Genomic DNA, 15,341 nt, shown 5'->3' with positions numbered 1-15,341 from the left:
ATTTAAAAAACAGTCAATGTTAGCAGGAGAGTCTTCTTTCAAAATATATATATATATATATATATATATATATGAAGAGTTCACATGCAAAAGCCTCTAAATGCCATTTGAAATTTTCTTCTTTAATGATGATTTTTATCAAACTTGTATATTTAAGTTCAGTAATTTCACTTAAATAACAATTAATAGGTAATTATCATTGCCATTTAAGTGAAATTACTGAACTTAAAAATACAAGTTTGATAAAAATCATCATTAAAGAAGAAAATTTCAAATGGCATTTAGAGGCTTTTGCATCTGAACTCTTCATATATATATAAAGTTCATCATACTGCCCTACAAAGGCAAAGCGCAGTAACTACACATTTGGTCAAAAATGAGATAAGACTTGTAATGGGCTTTATGACGTGTTCTGTCTTATGAAAAAAAATATCTGGGTTAAATTATGTCCCGTTTCGGAGATGCATTTCCACATAATCTACCCATAACATGTTTGACTGGCTGGTATAAAAACTTTAAAGGCCTTTTTCTCCGTTTCTTTGTTTGCGTAGTTTATTTATTTTTATTTATTTATTTATTTAATATGGACATAGCAATAACATTGGACGAACCAGATGCATTGTTTAAAGTGTAATAGCACATGTGCTAATTTTCAACACCTGTCCATAGGGGCTTTTACTACAGATAAAAACACATTATAAAACAAGACAAAGATCATTTACACATGGGAACAACTTTGGCCCGATTTCAGCCACTGTTTAAGGTCTCTGGTGAAGATGTTAATATTCCTCTGCAGTTTGAGTCCAATTGGGAGAGAATTCCATAGTGTAGCCCCTCTGAAGGAGAAGCTAGACTGACCAAAAGATTTTCCAAACTTCGGTATCACACAATCCCCACTAACTGAGGCTCTGGTGGAAGGTCTTAAAGAGCCCTGACGCCTCTCTATGAGGCCAGAGAACAGTGGTGACACACAGTTGTTCAAACATTTAAAAGTCAATTTCAAAATACTAAAATTTACAAAGTTTTCAAAAGTAAAAAGTTAATGCACTTTGCCTTTGTAGGGCAGCATAGCACTAAATTAAATCATTTAATCCAATAAATAATTGACTGTATAGTAAAATACACTCATTATTAATTCAGTTTATTGCATCTGATTTGCATTTTATATTTCAGAAATCTGCTCACATTCAAATCACTTATTTCTGTGTAGGCAGTAAAACAGAGCTGCTGCTTTACTAAGATAAACGTGTGTGTGTGTGTGTGTGTGGAGGTGTTTTACCTGAGAGCTGATATGCAGAGTAAACAATGAGAGGTGGAAAACAAAAGTGGGTGAAGTTGCCCAGAGCTCAGTGAACACAAGTGTGTTGTTTGAGTGTGCGTGTTTGTGTGTGCATGTGTGTATATGTGTGTTGTGTGTGTATGGAGCTATGGGCAGTTCTTCCTCCACCTGTGAACCCACAATCAGACTCCATCAGATCAGCCTGAGGGAGAGAGAAGAGAAGGAAAACTATGAGGAGAAGCAGGAGAGATACAGCAACTCTCTCTCTCTCTCTCATATTGTAAAATGTACTACTGTGATCATCATTACTCCAGTCTTCAGTGTCACATGATCCTTCAGAAAACATTCTAATATGATGATTTGCTGCTCATTTCTGAATATTATCAATGTTGAAAACGTCTCGGGTTACTATTGTTCCCTCGTCACTTTTACGTCATTGTCAGTGGAGTTTTAAACTTTAATTCAGCGCATGCAACAGGAATGTCTGTCAGAAAACATGAAGTCTTGAGCGTCAAACTGCTGTTTCTGATCAGTTGCATCATGAGTCTGAAAGAACCGACTGGATAATAAAGGTGCTGTTCTCCAGACTGATGGATCATCACACGTTTCCACTCAGTGTTGGGAGTAACGCATTACAAAAGTAATACATTACAGTAACATATTACTTTTTGCTGTAACGCAGTAGTGTAAGGCATTACTAATCAATTTTCAGTAATATTTTACTCGTTACATGTTCAGTGAGGCTTGTATTACAGTTGTATTACAGTGTATTTTCTGCTTTTACTTCTTAAAGGCAGTCTTAAAGCAGTCTTAGTGCCAGTTCAGAGCGGTCGCGTCTACTCTGTAACATTGTTTTTTCCTCATAAATGCGAACACGAAAGCTAAAATAAAATGAATATTTTAAGTTCTATGGAGACTGGAGAGCCAACCTTTCCTCATCCGATTTGCGCAGCGTATTTAACAGAATTACAAAAAATATATTTTGCCTCCTATTTTTTTGTCACGCATGAATGTGTGTCTTTTCCCTAATATTAAAAATAAAACATAGACTGATATTTGTCTAATGTCTGGAGTCCTTTAAGGAAGTAGCCTATATACGTTTCAATACATTTTTATTTCAAGTTTTGACTGCAAATGTCATCATGTCCATAATTCTGGACTTCCCCAATTTTAAATAATTTATCCTCAACTAGTTTTGTGGTGTAGGTCTACGTATTTTATAATGTTAACTTCAAATAATACTAATAGCCTAATTTAAAGATAAGGCAGCATTGGATCTGGACGGTAAGGAGAATAACGCTGGAGTTGGAAGAGGTGTGTCGCGATTCTGTTGGTTCGTGGATCTGAGTCGTGTGGCAAATGGCGATTTCGGTTTCATATTGCATATCGTTACAGCCCAAAAGTTAAGTTCTACTTAGTTATTTTGGTGAAAGTAACTCAAAAGTAATACATGAGTAATGTAACGCATTACAATTCTGAGACAGTAATATTGTAAGGTAATGAATTACTTTTAAATAACAGTAACAAGTAATACCTAATGCATTACAGTTTGGAAGTAACTTGCACAACACTGGCTGTGACTGTCCATGGGGAAGCTGGAGTTACACTCGCCATCTTTCAAATCACTCCCGCTTTCTTGGAATCACAGTGATGAGGATTCAGTGTCATTAGTTTCCTTTGAACAGGTCAGGTGACACATGAGATGTGATTAACACCATTTTAACTCTCCAAGCACATGCTAAAGCTTATACACTCTCAGACAAAAAGGTACAAAAGCTGTCACTGTCTTTTCAAAAGGTACACCGTTATACCTAAAGAGTGCATATTAGTCCCTCAAATAGGTCAATATTGGTACCAAAAGTGTACATATTAGTACATAAATGGTACATATTAGAACCCTTTTGAAGGGAACTGTTCTAGTGAGAACTTTTGTACCTTTTTTCTGAGAGTTCTGATCAGTTCCCCAACAGTTTCCCATAATGCATCCTAGAAGTGAGTAATAAAATTATACTATTTTTGAGGAAACCGTGACATTCCTTTTCAGGATTCTGTGATGAGCGTTTGTTTGAAAAATAAATGTCTTTACTGTCACTTTTGATCAATTGTGAGCCTTGCTGAATGAAAAAAAAATAATAATTTCTTTGAAAAATATTCTTACTGACCCCAAACCTTGAATGGTGGCATACCATTTAGATAAATAAATATTAGGGCTGGGCAATGATTAATCGCATGCAAAATAAAAGTTTGTGTTTGCATAATATATGTGTCTGTAGTGTGTTTAACTATTTTATAAATACACACACATGCATGTATATATTTAAGAAGAATTTGTTGTTAATATATCAAATATTTATATTTAAATATAATATTAATTCTGTATAAATATATATAAAGAATATACATGCAAATATTTCTTAAATATATACATGCATTAGTGAGTATTTATATATACAAAATAGTTATACATACCACACACACATATATTATGTAAACACAAACTTTTATTTTGGATGCGATTGATCGTTGCCCAGCCCTAATAAATATATAATATTTGTTATAATGTTGATACTATCATTAGGAGGGTGAGTACTACACGGAATGGCCGTCATTCACAAAGTTTGTTGATTATTAAATATTTTAGCTTATTTGATGATGCTTTCATCAGTCAGTAACAGTGAAGCACATTGTATAACTCCACTTAACACTTTTAGCATGTTTTTACCCTGTTAGTATTCATTCTGCAGATTTCCTCCCACAATAAGTGGTACAGGAGCTCTTCTTTGGTCGCCCGGTATTATTTTAATTTGTTTTATATTATTAAAAATGTATAAATATTTTATATTTTATATTAAAAAAATTCTCTTATTTTATATTTATTTATTTTTTTTAATTTTATATTATATTTTAATTGAATCAACAGATTTTATTTTATCTAGTTTGTTTTATTATTTATTTTTTACTTGCATTAAAAAACTTGCAGTGCATCCGGAAAGTACTCACAGCGCTTCACTATTTCCACATTTTGTTATGTTACAGCCTTATTCCAAAATGGATTAAATTAATTATTTTCCAATACCCCATAATGACAATGTCAAATAAGTTTGTTTTAAATCCTTTCAAATTTATTAAAAATCAAAAATGAAATCTGTATCTCTCCATAATTTGAGGTATGGTTTGATTTAGCACCAGCAGTGTATGATGACACTGATTTGGGTTATGGGTTTCATCAAGTCCTTCACCACGAGTATGATAGCGACGCTGTATTAACAAACACGCTAATTCAATTTGTTTGCAGGCATTTTCATCAGTCCGACCGGGATGAAGTCATGCCATCCGATGCCTGACTGATTTCAGTGATGAATCATATTAGAGCTCTTCTGTGACAGACTGGAGCTGCTGTAATGTTCATTTACTTTAGATTGAAGATGAATGGTGTGATCAGGCGGATCTTAATCCTCTGCATCTCTAATGTCCCTCTTATCAATCTCTCTGCGACTCATCCTTTCTTCTTGTTTTTATCACACACACACCCTCCTTATGATAGTATCAACATTATAACAAATATTATATATTTATTAGGGCTGGGCATCCAAAATAAAAGTTTGTGTGTTTACATAATATATGTGTGTGTGGTATGTATAACTATTTTGTATATATAAATACTCACTAATGCATGTATATATATTTAAGAAATATTTGCATGAATATTTTATATATTTATACAGAATTAATATTATATTTAAATATAAATATTTGATGTATTATCAGCACATTTTTCTTAAATATATACATGCATGTGTGTGTATTTATATATACAAAATAGTTATGCACACTACAGACACATATATTATTTAAACACAAACTTTTATTTTGCATGCGATTAATCGCGATTAATCATTGCCCAGCCCTAATATTTATATATCTAAATGGTATGGTTTGGGGTCAGTAAGAATATTTTTCAAAGAAATTAAATTTTTTTTTTCATTCAGCAATGCTCACAATTGATCAAAAGTGACAGTAAAGACATTTATTTTTCAAATAAATGCTCATCACAGAATCCTGAAAAGAAATATCACGGTTCCCTCAAAAATAGTACAATTTTATATTACTAGATACTAATTTATATTCTTTAAAATACCTTGGAGCAAATCATGATATGGAAATTCTATAGGTTAAAACTTTGTGAGATGGGAATATTGTTTTTAAAACAATACTGTGAATAATTAGCTTTTATTTTATGTTATAATACGGGTGCACTAATAACTATTGCACAGATAATCATGAGTTAATGTATAACTCATGTAATGATTACTGCATCAGCAACTAATAAAGTATCTATTAAATATCTATTATCTATCTGATTAATAGATTTAGTAATACACGAATTGCTATTAATTCAATGCGTCATTGTGTATTAATTCCTTAATAACATATTTTATGAACTAATAGTGTAAATTAATGTGTTAATTACCACAATTAGTCAAAGCTATGCACTTCAACTTCCAGTTGTCTGCTTGAATTAATCATTAGCTAATGATTTGCAAAGGTATCAATATGTTATGACTTTACTTGCTGGGGCACATCATTATTAACTACTCATTTAGTAATTGTAGTCATTTGCACAAACTATGAACATGTATTAATGCATATTAGTGTACCTGTCATATTATCTGGAAGTTGAAATACAAGGCTTTGGCTCATTCTGGTAATTAACATATTAATTGACACTATTAGTTAAAAAAATGAGTTATTGTGGAATTAATTTAAATTAATAACAATTCATGTATGAAGTAATACATTAACCTTACAGACTCTTAATTAGTTCCAAATGTGGTAATCATTAATGAATAGCTTAAATAATCATTAGTTACACATTAATTCAGTATTATCTGTACGTTAGTTAATGCTTATTAATGTTACCGATGTTCCTAACTGATGCAATCTTAATAACCTAATATATGCAGTGATAGACTTCAAATATGAAATCTGATTTGATTTGAACTGTTTTTAATCATTTTACAGAGAGGATTTGCAGAAACTCACGGCTGTGCTGGTGTTTGTGTGAATCATATTCTGAGCAGGTAGCGGCTGATTTTCCACGAGCTGACTCCTGATTCCTGAAGTGTGTCTCCAGATTTCCTGCTCGAGTCGCTGCGCTCTTTTCTCTGGGGATTAAATGCAAAAACTGATTATGAATCAGCACCTCTCATCTGAAAACCATCATCAAAACATTCTGCTCATATTGATTTAAGCTTCAGCACCGCGGGCTTCACCTTGAAATCTTACGCACCTGACAAAAAAAACGTGTCAATATCCTCACTGATGTTTCTCATGCCGGGCTGCGTTTATTAATGCTGTTTACTGAGGAAAGCATCATTGCTACTACTCAAGAGTTAGTGATTGGAATAAACCCATGACCTTACATGTGTAATGGATGCATATGAGGAATCATAAAGTCCTGTTATAGAGAGAGGTCTGCTCTTCATTTTCTAAGCGTATTCTAATCATTTTCACATGCTGGATCTCTTTTACTTGAGTAACCACCCTAGCAACCATATATATATATATATATATATATATATATATATATATATATATATATATATATATATATATATATATATATATATGGTTGCTAGGGTATATATACTGTATATATATATATATATATATATATATATATATATATATATATATATATATATGGTTGATATATATATATATATATATATATATATATATATATATATATTTATATACTGCTCAAAAAAAATAAAGGGAACACTTTAATGCAAAATGTGTTATTTTAGTGTTCGCTTTATTTTTTTGAGCAGTGTATATATATAAAGTACCGGTGAAAAGTTTTAGAATGGTACGATTTTTTATGTTTTTAAAAGAAGTCTCTTCTGCTCACCAAATGCTGCAATTATTTGATAAAAAATACACAAAAAAAAAAAAAAAAAAAAAAAAAAAACAGTAATTGTGAAATATTATTACGATTTAAAACATCGGTTATCTATGTGAATATATAGTGAAGTGTAATTTATTCCTGTGATCAAAGCTGAATTTACAGCTCATGTCACATGATCCTACAGAAAATATTATAATATGATGCTCAAGAAACTTTTATGATTATTATCCATGTTGAAAACTGTTTTTTACATTTTTATTTCAGGATTCTTTGATGAATATAAGTTCAAAAGAACAGAATTGATCTGAAATGGAAAGCTTTTGTAACATTAATCACTACCATTCAAGTTTGGGGTCAGTACGAATTTATTTTTTTATTTTTGGGGGAAAGAAATTAGAAAATACTTTTATTCATCAAGGATGAGTTAAACTGATCAAAAGTTACAGTAAAGACATTTATAATGTTAGAAAAGATTATATTTAAAAAAAAAATGCTGTTCTTTTGAACTTTCTATTCATCGTAGAATTTTGGGGGGGAAATGGTACACGAATAATAATTTGTTTTTTGAGCATAAAATCGGCATATTGATTTCTGAAGGATCATGTGACACTGAAAACTGATGTGTAATCAGCAACAGTAATGATGTTGAAAATTCAGATTTCAAATTACATTTTAAAATATATTAAAATAGAAAACAGTCATTTTAAATTGTCATAATATTTCCACAATATTACTGTTTGTCATTTTTTTTTTAATCAAATAAAGCAGCCTTGGTGAGCAGAAGAGACTTCATTTAAAAACATAAAAAAATCTAACTGATCTAAAAATTTTGACCGGTAGTGTATATATATATAAACTTTGTATAAGGCAAGTCAATAGGCAAAACTTTACATTTGTATTCCTAGTTATTTTCTGAAGGTTTTCACAGAGGATTTTGTTCATATATCATTTACTCACTTAACTTAAATTAATAACATTTTATTCCCAAAAAACACATGGCGAAAATTGTTTTGTTCTTATTTGTTTCTCTGAAAGTCTCTTATTTGGCTTCATCCAATGTTCATATTTCTGTCCTGGAAATGTATGAGAATTAGCGCACATTTAATTGGCTAATGCTTCATTCGAATATTTAGAAAAGGAAATACAATGCACTGGGGAAGTATATCTGTTAGTTCAAAACATTCACCCTATTCCCTTCTCTTCATAAATAATCATTTCCGGTAACACTTTATTTTACAGTGCCCTTCTTACATGTACTTGCCATAGTAATAACAGTAAATTATACATAATTACATGCAACTAACCCTCAACCAAATCCTACTCCTACCCTATAGTAAGTATGTAGTTGCTTAATATCACTCAGTACTTCTATATATAATTATCACTGTAACAATGACATGTATTTGTTATAAAAGCTGTATTAATATGTCTGTTTATATATGTCATATTGATGTCTTTCTGTCTGACCATTGATGTGTTTATGATTGAAGCATCCTATTAAAATGCATTGGGTCTAGACGTCTGAGCCGTCTGTCAGTCAATCCTGTTTTCTCCGGTGAGACGCTTCAGTGTGTGTGTCTCTCAGCTGCGTGTCGTGTGTGTTTCGAGTAAACGGTGTGTTTGTGGGCTTTGCCAGCGGGCATGTAAACAACATCCGCTGTCTCGCTCATCAGAGCCAGTGTTTATACAACTAACACCACCTTGATGATATGTATTTAGTATTACTGTCAGAGCATTATCTCCGCTTAAAACTCCATAAAACCATTCGTTCTGCAAAACTGTAACAACTTGATCTAAATAACGTGTTCATAAAAGATGTTATGAGCGTGGTTATGGAGTCTGCTTCATATAAAAATCCATTTTATGATGCATATTTGGATACTTGTCACATTTATAAACGTCTGAATGTCGTTGCAATGAAAAAACAAAAACAAAATATCAAACTCAAATTCAAACCCAAAAAATATGTTCGTTCCATTTGAATCAAGGTTAGATCAATGAATCTGAAGCAACACGTTGAGACTTGATGAAACGAAGGAGAAAAGATCCTGCAGCGTTGCAGACATGCAGATGTTTGATCTAATGAGTCACATTTGAATGTCCAAATCATTTTAGGACCGCCATATGCCACTATCCTGATAGACCTCTGATTTCTGGATCTTTTTATGCATGAGTGAGATTCACACTAGTCTTCTCTGAGTCATCTGCTATTAAAATATAAATCACGAGGAATATGTCGGGATCAATCGGACACATGGGTTAACAGAGGATTTGATAATATTAACATGGACACGCTTCCCTTTTGAATCTTTTTTTGCTGTAGTTCATGGTGGAAATTCTGTTTTGTTATGTTACTACAAAAATGTAGTAGTATGGATTTTTTAATACTGAAATTTTTTTTTTTTTCAGTAATATGAATTTTTTTATTTGCTTATCCGCAGCGGACTAAAAGATTTCGAGGCCTAAACACACCAACTCTCTCTCTCAATGCACTGAACCCTTTGTTTCAAGGTTTCATAATTTGCATAATTTGCCAATTGCTCAATTGGCCATTTAACAGCAAAACAATCACAAAAAGTGCAATGCTACTTAAAGTTATTGACACATTAGTTCAAGTTCAAGACCTTTATTTGTCCCCGAGGGGCGATTAGTTTTGCTGCAGTAGCCAAATAAATTAACATGCATTGCACGACAACATCAACAACAATTAAAAATACCCGGTCAGACAAATACAAATAAAATTTAACGTTTAAATCCAAATATTGTCAATGTGCAGACATTACCTATTCTTTAAAGAGTTTTGGCTGGTGGCTGACTGAAGCGAGAACCAGAAGGCAGCAACTTTCTTGCTTTCAAACTTTCAAAATTCTACATACAACCACTCAAAAAAATGAACTAGGGATGTTGTGCACTTTACATAATATATTTATATATAGTTTACTTATAATAATTCTATTTTTTGACTTTAAATGTTTTTTCTATTAAGGTCTATGTAATTGCGTCTCAACTTAACAGTACACAATCCTAATGTGTTGTCTAAACACAAACCATTTATGTTAAGGAAAAAAAAGTGTACATCCAGAGGGTGGCAGTATAGTGCGAGGCGACTGCCGTTTTGCCCGAACTTAATTTTATTGTGTTCAATCTGCTTAAATCTACGAACAACTTAAGTTTACTTAATCCGTTTGTGTTGGATTACATGATTGATTTGTGTTGCCTTAGCTGAAACTGGGCAGTGCTATTAGTTCCCAGCATGCTTTGCATATGGTTGAATTAAGAGAGAATAAATGTTAAAATTAAGTGTTATTTTATGTTGTTGTTTTTTTTTGAGAAATTTAGAAAAGGGGAAGACTTGATAGTGTGTAATAGTGTTTAATGTTAAATTACATTGGAATTATTAAACCATTTAAATTACAGTGGGTTCCCATTGTGGAGATGAGTGGAGCATTTTGTTTGGCTGATTTCATTATTTTCAATCGCTTTGATTGAAGGAGCATGTAAATCTTAGCATTCAAGATGCTAATATGTGCTTCTGCTAGCAAATAGCTATAGCTAAAGTCTATCAATTTTATTAAATGTCACTGAATCAAATGTAATATAAATGGATGAATGAATATAATACAATGCCTTTGAATCATGTCAGGAAGCCTTTAAAAATTCACGTTGAGACTACTTAAATTGGATCATTTAAAATTACACAATTCCATTATGTTGAAGTTACATAAACAAATTATGTTTGTTTAACGTAATCCAGTTATGCGGAACCTGTTGACAAATTAAAATTAATTAAAGCCAACATATTATTTTTTTGAGTGAGGGATGAGAGCAATCAGACATGATAGATTCAGCCTTTTTAAGTACATGTCTATTGTATAGTTCAGATAGTTTTGTCTGCTGAATCCCGATGATTTTACTGTTAACTTTAAGTATCATTTCTAAAGTGTTTTTCCGCTTTAAACTAAAGAGACACGTACCAGCAAATACATAAAGTAAAAATAGATTCGATAAAAGATTTAGGTCATCGGGGATCCGTCCACTTGAAACTTAGCCAGCTTTCTCAAACAAAAAAGACGTTGCTGACTTTTCTTACTCGGCATTTCTGTGTTTTGTTCAAAGGTCAACTTGTTGTCAATGATAACTCCCACTTGTACGACTCAACAATTTCAACCTCTTTACCATCAATAAAGGTATTTTCAGGAGTCGGCTGATGACGTCTAAAATCAATGAACATTAGTGTGGCAATGAAACATACTTGAATGAGAAAATTATGCATAAAATAATAAAATTACTGTAAAAAATGATTTTTTGGTGAAGTAAATACTAGTGAAAAAACCCAATGTAATTTACTTGAAAAAGTGAGTTTAGGCAAGAATTTAAAAAACTAAGTAAATTCCATATCAGTACTTAATTGAAGCGAGTAGAAATGAAAGTGTAACTCAATAAACTTAAGTAAAAAATTACTCAACTTTTCTGATACTGGGGTTCCCATCATGCACTGGACCTTGAATAATTAATGAGGCTCATTTTTCACTGGTTTCCAGCTGCATTTACACTGTTTTATCATTGATTTTTGTTGTCAGTATTAGTAAATTGCCATTTTGTGACATTTCGAGTACATTTTTTGCTCAAAATGACACATTCAAACACAAAAACGACCCATCAAATGTTACCGCCATTGTGAATTGTCTAAGTATTGATTGAGGTGTTTGCATTCACATGATGTGAATGCAACATCTGACATGACTTAATATAAATTACTTAGATGATCTAAGTAAAGCACATACTATAAACGACTAATAAAATACGAGATTTGTTTTAGTGAAATGTAATAAAAAGGCAAAGGAAATCGATATTAATCAACCTTTTACTTGCAGAGTTAAAATTACTCATTTTTTGTAAAGTTTACTTAATTCCATATTCCAAGTAAATTTAACTTAAAGATTTTTAATTAAAGCTACTGATAAATATGTTTAGGTTTTTAATCGGCAAATCTTTGTAAATTTACTAGCAGATAGTTTAGCAAGGTTTTTTCGAGTAAATCCAACTCCAAATTTTTTACAGTGCTGGTGGTGGTGGTGTAATGGTGTGGAAGATGTTTTCCTGGCACTAATAAAATGTTTTTAAACCGCACAAAATTATAAACAAATGAAATCCTGGTACTCGTATAAGACTGAAATGGGTCAGAGCAGGCATAATTGAGTCTGCATTATGTCTTCACACTGAATTTTGAGCAGGCACAGAGAAGCCCTAACCTGGCTGTGAGAAGAAGCCTTTAGTGTACATCAAACTCAAGAAAATAGTATCTGTATTATAAAGGCCTGTTAGACTGTTAGGAGCTCATCTTTATTAATATTCAGCAGCAAACTAAATGGTTTGTGTGTGTCAAGTGTGTGTTTTTGTGCTGCGACACAAAGAGTGTATTCATCCATTCAGACCTTCAAGTGTGTGATCCACCACCATGTTCCTAAACCTAGCGAGAGCATTTCAAGACTTCGGAGACCCCTAACACGAAGGCACTTTGGCAGGTTGAATTTCATACATATTTTTGTCAAGAATATTGATTTTTTCGATACATATTGATCCTGAAAAACCTGAAACACTTGCAATACTCATTTCCCCAGAATAGACGCACGGTACCAGCTACGCTTTCTCTCTCATCTCTCCGCCGGCGAGTGACGCACAAACCCGCCTCTCCTCACTCGTTTCATTTGCTCTGGATAAATATTGTTGCTCCAGGGCTTGAATTTTTGTGCTCACGGCTAAAGTGTGCTCCTCTCAGTACTCGTTGCACTTAAACAGTCAAATACACACAACATAATATCAAAAGTATTCACGTCTGTTATATTTTAAGTGAACGTAAAGAGTCGAGAAAGAAAACGCATGTGTAACAGTATAATGAATCCATGTGTCCGGTCTTAAAGTGACGGCAGCCTAATATGAGATCATATTAAAAATATCATTATGGCAGTTTTTCCTCATTATATCAATTTCAAAATTGTGGCTTATTTGCGAGCATAGTTACATAATGCCTGTGCATCAGAGGTCACTCTTCCGCCTGAAAATGGCATCCGGCCATTGCTGGAAACCAGACATTATTAATTTATAAAGTTATAAATCTGGATATTTTTCTTGCACAAATGATCCCTTCAGAAGGCCTTCATTAACCCCATGGAGTCATATGGATTAAACTTTTATGATGGATGGATGCTCTTTTTTGGGCTTCAAAATCTAAGGTTTCCAATTATAAAGCTTGGAAGAGCCAAGATATGTTTTAATATAACTCTGATTGTGTTTCGGCTGAAAGAAGAAAGCCATTTACACCTACACTCTTAGAAGAAATGGTTCTATTTAGAACCAGAAATGGTTCCATCCCCCGCTTCATATATGGAACTCCAAAATGGTTCTATATAGAACCTTTTTTTTTTTGGTAAAAGGTTCTATTGGCCAAGTATGGAACCCCAGGGTTCTATTTAGAACCTAGAGGAACCCTTTTTTTAAGAGTGTATAGAACCTTTTAGGGGTTCCAAATATGTAGCGCTGATAGAACCTTTTAAGGTTCTATATAGAACCTTTTCTTCTAAGAGTGTAGGACGGCTTGAGGGTGAGTTAATTATAGGGTGAACTATCCCTTTAAATAATAACCAGAGGGTGGAAAATGTGTCTTAAAAACTAATTTTTTTTCGTACAAAGACTTACATAAGAAGAAAACGAATGCAGATGAGTTTCTTTTGTTTGCATCGCCCTGGTTTGTTTTTCCACGCAGGAGATCCTCCATTCTGTCTGACAGAGAGGTGAATGCACTCCTGTAAAGCACAGAGGGGAACATCTCTGCACAAGCAAGATGTCAGAATACAACTGTGTCATCTCAACACAGATATTTTGTGAGAATATGGCAAAAATAAAACATCCTCTCTTGTTGCCATTCCTGGAAGAAAAAAAAAACAAGCGGAGCTGACAAAGACTGTAACCTCACAGGGAGTTAGACTGCTGCGTTTGAGTCTTTAAAAGAAAGTTTTACACTTTTTAGGCAGCATTACCATCAACAGTGTGACTGAACACACGCTGTTTAAAAGTTTGGGGTCAGTGAGGTTTTGTTTTTTAAAGAAATTAATACATTTATTCAGGAAGGATCCGCTAAATTGGTTATAAGTGACAGTACAGACATTACAAAAGTACACGTTATTTCAGATAAATGCTGTTCTTTTGGACTTTCTTTTTATTAAAGAATGAACAAAAAAAAAAAACGAAAATTGATAGGCCTAATTAGCAATGTTTCTTGAACATCAACTCATCGTATTATGATTTCTGAAGGATCAAGTGACACTGAAGTAATGCTGAAAATTCAGCTTTGATCACAGGAATAAATTAGAGATTAAAATAAACTCAAATAGAAAATAGTTCATTTAAATTGAAATAATATTTCACAACATTAATTTTTACTGTATTTTTGATCAAACAAAGTCTTTGTAAGGAGAAGAGACTTAACGAGCCTAATAGATCAGTCAGGGTTATTATCGTTATCTAAAACCAAGTAGAAGAAAAAATGTGTTATTCGAAATGAAATAGACAGACTGAAAAAAATTAGTTGCATTATTTCTTTATGTTTTATTTAAGTTGGAATATATATATATATATATGAAGAGTTCAGATGCAAAAGCCTCTAAATGCCATTTGAAATTTTCTTCTTTAATGATGATTTTTATCAAACTTGTATATTTAAGTTCAGTAATTTCACTTAAATAACAATTAATAGGTAATTATCATTGCCATTTAAGTGAAATTACTGAACTTAAATATACAAGTTTGATAAAAATCATCATTAAAGAAGAAAATTTCAAATGGCATTTAGAGGCTTTTGCATCTGAACTCTTCATATATATATATATTTATTTATTTTTTTTTACAAAAAATACAAATATGAAAATAATTCTAAATATGAACAAAAACCATATCAATAATAGGCTACTAAAATAACATCTGTGTCAGTAGAGTAACATGCACAATAAAAGCAGAACAGGAATGATGTTCTGCTTGTGAAAAAGTTGGGAATGAAAGCAGAAGTTCAGACGTCAGTGTGATTCAGAGATGCCGCGTTTCCCCTGCGGTGTCTGACGTCTGTCTGATCAATGATCTACAGATGATCACAATCAG

The 15,341-nt window shown here is 32.4% G+C and overlaps 1 long non-coding RNA gene across 1 annotated transcript in view; it reads right to left on the bottom strand.

Moving 5' to 3' along the window:
* Positions 1 to 1,131: 1,131 nt before the first annotated feature.
* The window catches only part of LOC148976884 (uncharacterized), a 102,788-nt gene continuing 88,578 nt past the window's right edge, over positions 1,132 to 15,341 (bottom strand). Inside the window, exons 2-3 of the long non-coding RNA XR_016145934.1 lie at positions 6,323 to 6,444; positions 1,132 to 1,481 (exon numbers count right to left, since the gene is read on the bottom strand). This is a non-coding gene — a long non-coding RNA (uncharacterized LOC148976884). The remainder of the gene's footprint in view (positions 1,482 to 6,322; positions 6,445 to 15,341) is intronic.

This window comes from Pimephales promelas, chromosome 13 (genome assembly GCF_988280905.1).
Source record: "Pimephales promelas chromosome 13, fPimPro1.hap1.1, whole genome shotgun sequence".
NCBI lineage: Eukaryota > Metazoa > Chordata > Actinopteri > Cypriniformes > Leuciscidae > Pimephales > Pimephales promelas.
This window is presented reverse-complemented; position numbering and strand designations above follow the sequence as displayed.